At 41.8% G+C, this 15,188-nt stretch overlaps 1 protein-coding gene across 1 annotated transcript in view; it reads right to left on the reverse strand.

Moving 5' to 3' along the window:
- The window catches only part of LOC130291820 (discoidin domain-containing receptor 2-like), a 118,697-nt gene that overhangs the window by 63,988 nt on the left and 39,521 nt on the right, over window positions 1-15,188 (reverse strand). The window contains exon 2 of the mRNA XM_056541129.1: window positions 295-397. The gene's annotated coding sequence lies outside the window, so the exon portion shown is untranslated. The remainder of the gene's footprint in view (window positions 1-294; window positions 398-15,188) is intronic.

Consider the following 15,188-nt stretch of genomic DNA (forward strand, 5'->3'; position numbering starts at 1 on the left):
TCCCTGTGGAGCATAAAGCAGCTGATAAGTACTGGAAGGATTAAGATTTTTATATAGAAGTAATTTACAAATATGTTTAACTTTGTGGAGCCAGTTGATTGTTTTATTTTTATTATTATTCCTATGGAGTACAGCTTTAAAAAAAAAAAAAATTTGATATATTTCAGAACAAAATTTTTACATTTTTTTCCTGTTTTTTTTCTTCCTTTTTTCTTTCTCTCTCATTAAAGTACCCCTTTAAAAAATAATAATAATAATAATAATATCAATACATGATTCCTATCCGGGACCTACCTTAAGTCTCCTCAGACCCTCATGTCCGAAATAAAGGAGGGGTTCCCTTGATAGGGCCCAGAATTGGGAAGACGTCCACTGTCTTCTCAAAATTTCGGGATTCCTGAATACAAATAAAATAAAAAGTATTATAATAATATAATAAAAATAATATTTATATTAATTATTGTTATTATTATTTATAATAACCATATTATTATTGTTATTATTATTGTTGTTGTTGGTATTATTAATAATAATCATATTATTGTTTTTGTTGGTGGTGGTATTATTGTTATTATTATTACACTTAAAGGGGTACTCGGGTGAAAAACTTTTTTTTTTTTTTTTTTAAATCAACTGGTGCCAGAAAGTTAAACAGATTTGTAAATGACTTCTATTAAAAAATCTTAATCCTTCCTGTACTTATTAGCTGCTGAATACTACAGAGGAAATTCTTTTCTTTTTGAAACACAGAGCTCTCTGCTGACATCACGAGCACAGTGCTCTCTGCTGACATCTCTGTCCATTTTAGGAACTGTCCAGAGCAGCATATGTTTGCTATGGGGATTTTCTTCCACTCTGGACAGTTCCTAAAATGGACAGAGATGTCAGCAGAGAGCACTGTGATCATGATGTCAGCAGAGAGCTCTGTGTTTCAAACGGAAAAGAATTTCCACTGTAGTATTCAGCAGGTGATAAGTACAGGAAGGATTAAGATTTTTTAATAGAAGTAATTTACAAATCGGTTTAACTTTCTGGCACCAGTTAGTTTAAGAAAAAAAAGTTTTTCACCGGAGTACCCCTTTAAGTTATGCACAACTCCCATGGTTGTCAGTAGTGTTGGGCGCGAATATTCACATTTCAAATTTTTATCGCTAATTTCGCAAATTCGCAAATATTGCAAATATATTCGCAATATATTCGAAATTGCGAATATTCGCTTTTTATCGCATATGTGCATATTCCTTCTTTTCACTCGTGGGCCAATTAGAATGATGCAAATACAGAGGTCATCAACAACATCCCTAGCAACCAATAGTAAAGTTGCCCTCCCCCTCACTGTTTTCTTCCTCGAATACGCGAATATGAGAATATAACAAATACGTGAAATTAGCGAATATAGGACGAATATTTGTCTATATAATCGCGAAATATCACAAATTCCAATATGGGCAATGCCGCTCATCACTAGTTGTCAGATGCAATCTATTTCTTCTGGTATCAGCCATTGCATATAATGCTGCGGTACTGTTGTAAGGTCAAGCCTTTAGAGCAATGTTTAACAACCAGAGAGCCTCCAGCTGTTGCATAAATACAACTCCCAGCATGCCCGGACAGCCAACGGCTGTCCGGGCATGCTGGGAGTTGTAGTCTTGCAACCTCTGGAGGTCCACAGTTTGGAGACCACTCCTGTAGGGTAACCTCTTCTCACCAAACTTGTACAAACTTTCCTATAATTCCATATTAATTTGGGACGGTCTCTATGGGGAGGAGAACAGGGGGAGGGGCACGTGCTGTATTATCAAAAGTTCAACGTCGCCCGGGGAGAGGGTGGGCCGCAGCGGCTGGAGCTCATTGCTGTATCATGGCCCAGATTTGGGAAGCAGAAAGCAAGGAAATACATTAACTCTGTATTGTGCGTGCAATTGGACGTAATATTTTTAGAACATGCTATGAATCCAAGATGGTGGCTTTCAGGGGTAGGGTACAGCTGAAAACATCAACGAACACAAAGTCTGCGCAGAGCAACCAATTTATTAATGTAACTGGGTCATGTGATCACCAGCATAACACGCACTCTCATCATCACTAGTCCATGGACTCAACAGTCAACAAATGTAAACATGGACCCTATGGCTTTCAGGGGTAGGGTCAACAAGTGTCAACATGGACTCTATGGTCAACAAGTGCGAGCATGGACTCTATGGTCAACATGGACTCTATAGTTAACAAGTGCGAACATGGACTCTATGGACAACATGGAGTCTATGGTTAACAAGTGTCAACATGGACTCTATGGTTAACAAGTGTCAACATGGACTCTATGGTTAACAAGTGTCAACATGGACTCTATGGTCAACAAGTGTCAACATTGACTCTATGGTCAACAAGCGTGAACATTGACTCTATGGTCAACATGGACTCTATGGTTAACAAGTGTCAACATGGACTCTATGGTCAACATGGACTCTACGGTCAACAAGTGTCAACATTGACTCTATGGTCAACAAGTGTCAACATGGACTCTACAGTCAACAAGTGTCAACATGGACTCTATGGTCAACAAGTGTCAACATTGACTCTATGGTCAACAAGCGTGAACATTGACTCTATGGTCAACATGGACTCTATGGTTAACAAGTGTCAACATGGACTCTACGGTCAACAAGTGTCAACATTGACTCTATGGTCAACAAGTGTCAACATGGACTCTACAGTCAACAAGTGTCAACATGGACTCTATGGTCAACATGGACTCTAGGGTTAACATGGACTCTATGGTCAACAAGTGTCAACATTGACTCTGAGGTCAACAAGTGTCAACATGGACTCTATCCCCTCAGGGACTCAGCCCATTTTCACCTTAAGGACTCAGACCTTTTTTGTCATTCTGACCACTGCCACTTTATGCATTAATAACTCTGGGATGCTTTTACCTTTTTATTCTGATTCTGAGAAAGTTTTTTTGTGACATATTCTACTTTAACATAGTGGGAAGTTTTCGTTGTTACTTGCATCCTTTCTTGGTGAAAAATCCCAAAATTTCATGAACATTTAGCATTTTTCTAACTTTGAAACTTTAAGTGCTAAACTTGCTCGCAGTCTTACAGCGAACTTGCTCGCGTTCCATACTGCTCATCTTGGCCGACGTCTCGGCACAGATTGAACGAGAATGCAATAACCGTATGAACAAATGTGAAAGACATTCGTATGAGCGGCAGTGCCAGAGAGTGACACCGGGAGAAAGGTATTTCACTACATAACCGTGCCGTGTCATATGGAAACAGAAAGTAGCCAGCAGCTGATCAGACACTGCCGAGTAAGCAATGTCTTTACTGAACGTCTTGTGACCTAGTCCCAAAAAATTGGTCCGTAACTTTTGGAGGTCTTCTACTCTCACCGGTAGATTTTATCTGTTTTTCATGACCATACAACAATCCAGGTTGGTTGCGGCCCTTGACCGCCAATCCCCCCCTATGGGGCTGGAGGCAATTTAATGGTAAATTAGTTGACCTGATGGTAAGTTTTGGGCAGGTGGGACATTTATGAATGCCATGCTGATGGGTCTTAGGATATGTGCATACCTTTTGGAGGTCTTCTACTCTCACCCATAAATTTTGTCCACTTTTCTATGACCATAAAAGAATCCAGAGCATTACACCACAGAGAAAACCCCTGGTTGCAGCCACTGATCCCCCCCCCCCCCTATAGGGCTGAAGAGAGTTCATGGTAAATCATTTGACCTGAGGTAAGTTTTTGGCTGGTGTGTCATATATAAATACTACGCTGATGAGAACTTACAACCATGGCTTCTATATATCGTAGATTTCCAACATCTGGTGTCCACAAGAATGGAGATGCTGTCATATGACAGTGGCTCCATTATAGTGAATGATTGGTTAATGGCCTCCACCACCAGTTTTAGGCCACCTAGATGGTGGATGAAACAAGAGATTCACCACTGGACAGTAGTAGCCAGAAAGGACTGTAGTTAAAGAGCAAGGTCCGCCAGGTAGAGGTATCTTTTGGGTCAGTGAATTGCCAGGAAGTGGATGAGTCAACCTGGTTGGGTGAGGCTGTTCGGCAGCGGTTGACTGGTGTCCAGGAGATGAAAGTGACCACTGGACAGTAGTAGCCAGTAAGCACTGTAGTTAAAGCCTCAGGGCCACCAGGTAGAAGTATCTTGTGGGTTAGTGAATTGCCGGGAGGTGGATGAGTTAACCTGGTTGGGTGAGGCTGTGGTTGATAAGCTATTCGGTGGTCGGGTTGAAGTCAGACTACTCATAAGGATTAGGCCAATGAGGTTAGGCTACTACAGGACATAAGGGCAGACTTCAAGGGTTCAATTAAGGTTTGTTCTGCGGGTCTCGTCTTAGAACTAGACATTTCTGAAGTATAGGTTGGGCTGCCAGCTGTCGGGTTAGAGGTCGGGTCTGATCAAGTTTGTAAGTTAGTAAATAGTAAAAAAAAACACTGGTCTAAGGATATGTCTGTAATTATTGGAGGCCATCTTTACGGAGGTTCTCACCAGTAAATTTTGTCTACATTTTCATGACCATAAAATAATCCAGAGCATTCTCTAAAGAATAGAGTGGTTGATGCTCCTGTGGGCTGGAGACAATTTTAGTAAGTCAATTGACCTGATGGTAAGCTTTTGGCTGGTGGGTCATTAATAAATACCATGCTAAAGGTACCCAGCTCACATGTGAACTCACAACCATGGCTTTATATCCTAGATTTCTGGTGTCGACGGGAATAGAGATGATGTTATACGACAGTAGTTCCATTATAGTAAATAATTGTTTAATGGCGTCCACCACCAGGTATAAGGCCACTCAGATGGTGGATGAAACATTAGATTGGCTAAGAGGAGATAAAAGTGACCACTGGACAGTAGCAGCCAGCAAGAACTGTAGGTAGAGAGCAAGGCCAACCAGGCTGAGGTATCTTGTTGGTCAGTGAATTGCCGGGAGGTGGATGAGTTAATCCAGTTGGGTTGGGTGACTCTGTTTGTCAGAGGTTGACTGGCATCCAGAAGATGAAAGTGACCACTGGATGGTACTAGCCAGCAAGGACTGTAGTTAAAGCCTCAGGACCACCAGGCTGAGGTATCTTGTGGGTCAGTGAATTGCCGGGAGGTGTATGAGTTAACCTGGTTGAGTGAGGCCGTGGTTGATAAGCTATTCGGTGGTCGGGTTGAAGTCAGACTACTCATAGGGATTAGGCCAATGAGGTTAGGCTACTACAGGACATAAGGACAGACTTAAGGGTTCAATTAAGGTTTGTTCTGCGGGTCTCATCTTAGAACTAGACATTTCTGAAGTATAGGTTAGGCTGCCAGCTGTCAGGTTGGAGGTCGGGTCCGACCAAGTTTGTGGGTTGGAGGCTGAAAGATCTGAATGAACCGTCTCAGCTCTGCTTCATTTCCCAACCAGGATTAGAAAAATCATGGCTGTTTTCTTAAAAATGCCACATACAATCTAAGGGCAGGAGCAGCCATGTTTTTCTAATCCTAGACAACCCCTTTAAGTAAAAAATAGCTTTGTCATGCCATCACACATAACATAACGGGTCAGATCATCATGCGAGGTCTGGAAACCTTTGGATGGAGAATAACGTCAGACTTTTCAGCTGTCAAAATAGTTCTGAATGGGATAAAGTGTTATTTTACAGTATTACATCAGGTTCCACTTAGAAGAGCCATATTGTTAATGGGACCTTCGAAGGACTCCCAGATCTCTGAGGGAACTTCACAGAATGCATCTTGGGTTATGGGAAGGGATCATTTACTGAGGAGACTTAAAGGGGTACTCCAGTGGAAAACAATATTTTTTTAAATCAACTGTTGCCAGAAAGTTAAACAGATTTGTAAATTACTTCTATTAAAAAAATCTTAATCCTTCCAGTACTTATTAGCTGCTGTATACTACAGAGGAAGTTCTTTTCTTTTTGAATTTCTTTTCTGTCTGACCACAGTGCTCTCTGCTGACACCTCTGTCCATATCAGGAACTGTCTAGATCAGGAGAGATTTGCTATGGGTAATTTCTCCTGCTCTGGACAGTTCCTGACATGGACAGAGGTGTCAGAAGAGAGCACTGTGGTCAGACAGAAAATAAATTCAAAAAGAAAAGAACTTCCTCTGCAGTATACAGCAGCTTATAAGTACTGGAAGGATTAAGAAGTCACTTACACATCTGTTTAACTTTCTGGCAACAGTTGATTTAAAAAAAAATAATGTTTTCCACTGGAGTACCCCTTTAAGACTGAACCCAACACAACAAAGTGGCATCTAACAGAGTACAAAAGCTTGATACATATATAACAGAGTATTCTCCTGGAAAAAAAAAACAGAGGAAGAAATGGATAGGAGGAGTTTGACGTTCCTCCATAACCCCATTGATTTGTCGCTGACTAATCTGATGCGGTATCCAAGGAATCTCAGTGTTCTTCACCTTAGAAAAGCTTACAAAGAGGGTCATTCCTGGTCAGAGTCACAGGTCAGAGTCTCCAGAGACACAAACTGGCATTGGGTGAACTGTAGGAAAGTAAGAAGCTGGTGTGGAAGCAGAGTCTGAGCCGGGGGTCTTTTCTGGACATCAAAGTTCGGATCTTCTTGGAGAACATGGAAATTTGGAGAATCACGATGAAGATCCAAGTCAATCTGCAATGTTCTGGTCCATCGAATCCTGACGAAATCTGCTCCAAGATGTAGGAACAAAAATTGTCAGACCTGATGTATATGTTTACGTGGGATCTCCGACCCCCTAGTGGTGTCAGCTGGGAGGAACAAGTCCTATAATAAATCTAGAACAGCGTATAAGATCTACATAGCATATCAAAGAAAGAAAGTCAAGGCACTCACCATACGGGTACAGTTAAACTTTATTTCATATAGGCTACATTGGTGGGCAACATCAATGGGTGCAGAGACACACAGGCAGGAACGTTGAGGGACAAGTCCTAGAATAAATCTAGAACAGTGTATAGGATCTACATAGCATATCGAAGAAAGATAGTCCGAGCACTCACCGTATGGGTACAGTTGAACTTTATTCCATATTGGGTACATTGGTAGACAACCTCAATGGGTACAGAGACACACAGGCACAAACGTGGAGGGACAAGTCCTAGAATAAATCTAGAACAGTGTATAGGATCTACATAGTCCCGCTCGGTGAGACGTTCCTGCCTGTGTGTCTCTGTACCCATTGATGTTGCCCACTAATATGGAATAAAGTTCAAATTTACCCATATGGTGAGTGCCCGACTTTCTTTCTTCAAAATGCAATGTAGATCCTATACACTGTTCAAGATTTATTCTAGGACTTGTCCCTCCACGTTCCTGCCTGTGTGTCTCTGCACCCATTGATGTTGCCCACCAATGTAGCCAATATGGATTAAAGTTCAACTGTACCCGTATGGTGAGTGCCTCGACTTTCTATCTTCGATATGCTATCTATATGGACTTTATCTGCCGTGTAGCACCACCAAAGTTTTTTTTTTTTTGCCCGCTTTCACTCCAGATTTAGCCTGAACAGAGGTGTGGACTGTGCCCGGTTTCATAGCTTATAGTGAGTGTATAGAATCTGTTTGGCACTGAAGAGGTTGGATCTTTCAATGAATGGTTTGATGGCAATAAAGCGTAGGTCACCGGCCAGGTCAGTACTGACATCTGGATGATCATGTCTTATGTTACACAGATGTTCCTCTCCTGACGTCTCCAACCATCTCAGAGAATGATCCCCCTCAGTCCTTCCATCTGCTGGAGATAATCAGTCCCAGGGACCGAGACCAAACCAGATCTGGACATCACATTTTACTCATTCAGAGCTTTTCCTTCATTACAATATAGGACGTCAGGGAGAAGACATCTGGACTCAACATGGAGCCGATCACAGATAACATCTAGATATTTACAGGAATTAGATGCATCTTCTGATATCGTTGGGAATTTTTCTTTTCATTTTACTAACGTGAACATCCCCCCTATACACTATGTACAAGAATATAACTACTATAATACTGCCCCCTATGTACAAGAATATAACTACTATAATACTGCTCCTATATACAATAATATAACTACTATAATACTGCTCCTATATACAAGAATATAACTACTATAATACTGTCTCCTATATACAAGAATATAACTACTATAATACTGCTCCTATATACAAGAATATAACTACTATAATACTGCTCCTATATACAAGAATATAACTACTATAATACTGCCCCTATATACAAGAATATAACTACTATAATACTGCTCCTATATACAAGAATATAACTACTATAATACTGCCTCCTATATACAAGAATATAACTACTATAATACTGCTCCTATATACAAGAATATAACTACTATAATACTGCTCCTATATACAAGAATATAACTACTATAATACTGCCTCCTATATACAAGAATATAACTACTATAATACTGCTCCTATATACAAGAATATCACAACTATAATACTGCCCCCTATGTACAAGAATATAACTTCTATACTGCCTCCTATATACAAGAATATAACTACTATAATACTGCTCCTATATACAAGAATATAACTACTATAAAACTGCTCCTATATACAAGAATATAACTACTATAATACTGCCCCCTATGTGCAAGAATATAACTACTATAATACTGCCTCCTATATGCAAGAATATAACTACTATAATACTCCTCCTATTTACAAGAATATAACTACTATAATAATGCCTCCTATATACAAAAAATATAACTACTATAATACTGCTCCTATATACAAGAATATAGCTACTATAATACTGCTCCTATATACAAGAATATAACTACTATAATACTGCTCCTATATACAGGAATATAACGACTATAATACTGCTCCTATATACAAGAATATAACTACTATAATACTACTCCTATGTACAAGAATATAACTACTATAATACTGCTCCTATATACAAGAATATAACTACTATAATACTACTCCGATATACAAGAATATAATTACTATAATACTGCTCCTATATACAAGAATATAACTACTATAATACTGCTCCTATATACAAGATTATAACTACTATAATACTGCCTCCTATATACAACTATATAACTACTATAATACAACCTACTATTTACAAGAATGTGGTGGCCCAGTATGGGAGATGTTACCCAGTACCCTTACTGTCCTGTCAGGCAGCCTCATTCAGTGTCCCCAGGGCCCCCTGCACCTGCCCCCCCCCCCCTGTACATATGCTCTGCAGTGTATTGTATTTTAAAATGTGTTGTATCTTTAAGAGTTATACCATGTGATATGTCATGTGATTGTTACCCAGGAGGTATCAGTGACCAGGTGACCCCAAGAGTGACTTATGGGCTCCCTGCTAGTCTCCCCCATATAAGCCCTGGGTGGAGCTTCTCTCTCTTTGGAGATAAGTCTTGGCTGAGGTCCAGTGCAGTCGCCTAGTGTGTGTGTCCAGAGTGTTGGAGACCTCAAAGTCCAGTCCTGCAGCCACCATCAAGTCAAGTAAGATAAAGTCACAGCTTTATGAGTCAAGTCAGTCCCCGTCATCTGTCAAGTCAACGTGGTCTGCATTCAATTGTCCAGTCCTACTACAAGTCCCAGTCCCCGTTGCTGCCGGGGGAGCGGAAGTCAGCACTGCGCTGACGCACTTCCGGCCGGCGGCCATTTTCCTGGAGCCCTGTATAAAAGGAGCAGTGCCGCCAGATCCTCTCAATTTGCCGGAAGTCTGCAAGTGGAGCAACATGGCGGAATAGGCAAGCACGAGGTCAAAGAGTCCCAAGATGGTGCTGGAGGCCTGGAAAGTCACCGCAGCACAAATGTATAGGAGGAAGTCCACTCAGATAAACACGTAGAGACAAGTGGTAATGGCTTCCAGACTGTATCCTGATCATTCATCAAACTGTAAGTGCATTCCAGGATCAGAAATACAGCTGACAGGAGGCCCCCCCACCGCGCAGTCTCTGTGGGAGTGGGAAGGGGGCACTTTCCCCAGCTCCTGATAACATATTATTAGGACCAGGTTTAATCAGTGTCGTCCATAGGAAAGAAATACTGTTTCCTTCAGCTGGGAATCGGTACTTACATATGGTGGACGCGCCGCCATACGGTGACTAACACCCCACATATCCTGAGAATCCATGAAATTAATGTTCCCATATCTCATAATGACCAATAATGTAGTTATTATAGTCATCGCACATAGATAACACATGGTCAGCGACTAATATTGAGATCTAAGGACTTTCTTAGTGTTCTTATCTATATGTATATATTATTAATGGCAAAAAAAGATTCACCGCCCTGGTGGTCTTCAACCAAACAAATTTCTTTATTGGGGTCCGGACAAAACTTAATATCACATTATATATACAGGCAACAAATGCAAAGTTAGTAGGTGCAACGGTGCTGAACCCATTGATGTGCCAGGAAGAGTTTTCATAGTAATTTGAGACGTAATATAGTAGGTATATTTATGTACATTATTATACTGTATTATAGTAGTTATATTCTTGTATATATGGAGCAGTATTATAGTAGTTATATTCTTGTATAAAGGAGCAGTATTATAGTAGTTATATTCTTGTATATAGGAGCAGTATTATAGTAGTTATATTCTTGTATATAGGGGGCAGTATTATAGTAGTTATATTCTTGTATATAGGAGCTGTATTATAGTAGTTATATTCTTGTATATAGGAGCTGTATTATAGTAGTTATATTCTTGTATATAGGAGCAGTATTATAGTAGTTATATTCTTGTATATAGGAGGCAGTATTATAGTACTTATATTCTTGTATATAGGAGCTGTATTATAGTAGTTATATTCTTGTATATAGGTGCAGTATTATAGTAGTTATATTCTTGTATATAGGAGCAGGATTATAGTAGTTATATTCTTGTATATAGGGGCAGTATTATAGTAGTTATATTCTTGTATATAGGGGCAGTATTATAGTAGTTATATTCTTGTATATAGGAGCAGTATTATAGTAGTCATATTCTTGTATATAGTAGCAGTATTATATTAGTTATATTCTTGTATATAGGAGCAGTATTATAGTAGTTATATTCTTGTATATAGGAGGCAGTATTATAGTAGTTATATTCTTGTATATAGGAGCAGTATTATAGTAGTTATATTCTTGTATATAGGAGCAGTATTATAGTAGTTATATTCTTGTATATAGGAGCAGTATTATAGTAGTTATATTCTTGTATATAGGAGGCAGTATTATAGTAGATATATTCTTGTATATAGGAGCAGTATTATAGTAGTTATATTCTTGTATATAGGAGCAGTATTATAGTAGTTATATTCTTGTATATAGGAGCAGTATTATAGTAGTTATATTCTTGTATATAGGAGACAGTATTATAGTAGTTATATTCTTGTTTATAGGAGCAGTATTATAGTAGTTATATTCTTGTATATAGGGGCAGTATTATAGTAGTTATATTCTTGTATATAGGAGCAGTATTATAGTAGTTATATTCTTGTATATAGGAGCAGTATTATAGTAGTTATATTCTTGTATATAGGAGCAGTATTATAGTAGTTATATTCTTGTATATAGGAGGCAGTATTACAGTAGTTATATTCTTGTATATAGGAGCAGTATTATAGTAGTTGTATTCTTGCACATAGGAGGCAGTGCTACAGTAGTTATATTTATTTTACATAGGAGCATATATATATATATAAGTATTCTAGTAGTTTTTCTTCTGTCTTTATATGTAAGGCTTAATGTTTTGTACACAGAGGGTTCGCACCCCTGGAGGCCATGTGTAATGGATGATGAGCTCCCAGAAGTATTCCCTCTATGTCTCTGCCTGGATTAATGGCTGAAATACTAGAAGAATGTAGTAAACAAGAGTAAGTGGAGCAAAGCAAACAGCCATTAAACCATGATGTTGTCATCATTCGGGCCAGTGGTTTTGAACCTATGGCTCTCCAGCACACATGCAGAGCTGTCAGGGCATGCTGGGAGTTGTAGTTTTACAAGAGCAGAATAACCATGGTTATAACATGAGATCCTTGTTGTCAGGTCCCTATGGTCACCTTATATCCATGGTAATTGACAGAAACAAAAATGGAGGTGACCCTGCCTATTGCTTGAGTCTCGATCTCTCCTTGCCCTCCTCTCTCTGATTTCGGGCCTGTGCCTGGCACAAGGCCTGGACTCAGCTGGGAGTCAGTCCATAAAAACAAAGGAAAGTAAGCTCGGATACAACTGAGCGAAACCACAACACAGAAAAGCTCTCAGCTCCAGGAAACGGGATCTAGTAGGAGAGACGCAGAAATGGGACATGTTCCTCATCCCGGGTCCTTCATCAAAGGCGAAGGAGCTCCGCGTGCACCATAATCCCTCAGAACTTATCCATTCTACAGGCCTCCAACCATCTGAGTCTGAGGTGGTCAATGAAGATGAGACATTGCGATGTGTTTGCAGAGAGTCCTGCTGCTCTGTCAGTGTCCTCAGCTGTCCACGACTCACATTCCTGTGGTGTCCCACCACCCGTTACAAAGACTCACATGCCAGCTGACATTGTTTACACAGCCATTAACACAGATAAGACATACCTTGCACCCCACCACCTGTGACCCCCACCACCTGTGACCCCACCACCTGTGACCCCACCACCTCGGACCCCACCACCTCGGACCCCACCACCTGGGACCCCACCACCTGGGACCCCACCACCTCGGACCCCACCACCTCGGACCCCACCACCTGGGACCCCACCACCTGTGACCCCCACCACCTGTGACCCCACCACCTGGGACCCTCACCACCTGGGACCCCCACCACCTGGGACCCCACCACCTGGGACCCCACCACCTCGGACCCCACCACCTCGGACCCCACCACCTGGGACCCCACCACCTGGGACCCCACCACCTGCGACTCCACCACCTGGGACTCCACCACCTGGGACTCCACCACCTGGGACTCCACCACCTGGGACTCCACCACCTGGGACACACACCACCTGGGACACACACCACCTGGGACACACACCACCTGGGACACACACCACCTGCAACACCCACCACCTGCGACACCCACCACCTCGGACCCCACCACCTGAGACCCCCACCACCTGGGACCCCCACCACCTGGGACCCCACCAATAAAAAAAAGCGATCAAAAAGCCACATCAAAACGAAAATGGTAACGTTAAAAACTACAGATCGGGGCGCAAAAAATGAGCCTCATACAGGCCCATATATGGTAAGTAGAAATAAAAAAGTTATAGGAGTCGGAATAGGACAAAATCCCCCCCCCCCCCTGCATATGTGTATCCTGTGATGTCACGCATAAATAATTAATTATGCAAATTAGCATGGCCGGTATTTTATTTTTTACAAGAAAGGTGGCAACCCTAGTCCCCACTCACTTAATGGTTCTCCTCAGGATGGGATCAAAAACTCAAAACACCTTGATCATAAAAAAAACACCTTACAGACCAGCACCCCATATACAGGAACAATTGGTCAACAATGTTTCATAATTCACGTACTATGAGTCCCTATAGGAATCCAAAAAACCCATTGATCTATTGGTATCTGATAAGTTCAACGCAGCCCATACACATTGCAGGTGGCCCATAATCTGGTAGTATCTCTAGGGTCCCATATATAATGGGGCTAGCCCTCATATTCTCTTCCTTGAACTGTCCTTTGATTTCTAATATATTCATAATCACTTCATTTACCAAAAGTGACCCATCTGTACCTCAGATAAATGGTAAATGGTGACCCATTTACCAAAAGTACCTCAGAACATCTGCTCTGAATTCTTGCCCACTAGGTGTCTCACTTCCCTGCATTCTGCTGCCCATTGTCTGTTGTTAGGTTAAGTCTGTCTCCAGGACCAGCTAGATCAGGACTGAACACAGGAAGTGGGGGCGGGGCTTGTCATGTGCTATGTGCAAGAGAGTATGGGGAGAGACTCAGAAAGCCTGGGCTGTGTACCTGCAAGCTGGGCCAGTCTGACTGCTCAAGATGATCCACAAAGGTAAATCAAGGCTTCCCTCTAATTTGTCACCACCCATTAAGCTCAGGGCAGCTGTTGCTTGTAATATAGCAGTGTTCCTACTGCTGTATGTCCTCAGTGCTGCAGTGTAATCTCCCCCAACCTTTAGCTTCTCAGAACTTCAGTGCTTAGTATAACCTCTTCCTTGCTGTGCTCTACTTTCTGCTCACATAGCACTTCGGAAAGCCAGTGCATCAGTAAACCTTTCCCCCTCCACATCTTTAGTACTATACTGTGTAAATCACCCAACTCCCCCACCCCCCTCCCCGCCCCAACACAGTGCAGCTTGTTGAGTGCACTTTCACCAGCAGTACTGCATGTCATAAAGTAAAGAGAAGTACAGTGACCCCCCTGACCTACGATGGCCCCGACATACGATAATTTCAACATGTGATGGCCTCTCAGAGGCCATCGCATGTTGAAGGCAGCATCAAGATACGATGTTGCTTCAGCTGCCGCCGGATAGCCGTTTACGGTGCCCCGTGTGCTCTGGTGATGGTCTCCTACCTATCCTTGGGGCTCCGGAGCATCCTCTTCGGGATTCCCTGCATTGCCGGCGCTCTCCATCGTCGTCATCACGTTGCCACGCACGCCGTCCCGTCATCCAATAGGAGCGGCGTGCGTAGTGACGTGATGGCGGCAACGTGAGAGCGACGATCCCGGAGAAGCAGAGACGTTCCGGAGCATCGGGGACACCAAGGGGACGCGGCAACAGCGATGGAGGGCGACATCCAGGGCAGCGGTGATGAGCAGTGACAGTCCCCGAGGGGCGGGGACAGGTGAGTGTAACTTTCTATACTTTACATTGCACGGATCCCTCAACATACGATGGTTTCAACAAACGATGGTTCATTTGGAACAGATTACCATCATATGTTGAGGGACCACTGTATGTGCTGTGATTGGATAGAGAAGTAAGGGAAAGGAAGTCCTTTTGTTTGTAATACTTATAAACAGCTTAGCTCTGGTCCTGATATGGAGAGGATAAGAAATAGCCGAGTGAGAGCAATAAACCCACCTTATCACTACTCCGAAGGGTTAATCTAACAAAAGCCCACAGGTTTTCAAACATCCTTTGAAACAACAAGTACGCTCAAAGTTGCAACCTTCCTGTTGTTGTGCCCCACATCTGTATG

The sequence above is a fragment of the Hyla sarda genome, chromosome 9 (assembly GCF_029499605.1).
Source record: "Hyla sarda isolate aHylSar1 chromosome 9, aHylSar1.hap1, whole genome shotgun sequence".
In the NCBI taxonomy this organism is placed as follows: Eukaryota; Metazoa; Chordata; class Amphibia; order Anura; family Hylidae; genus Hyla; species Hyla sarda.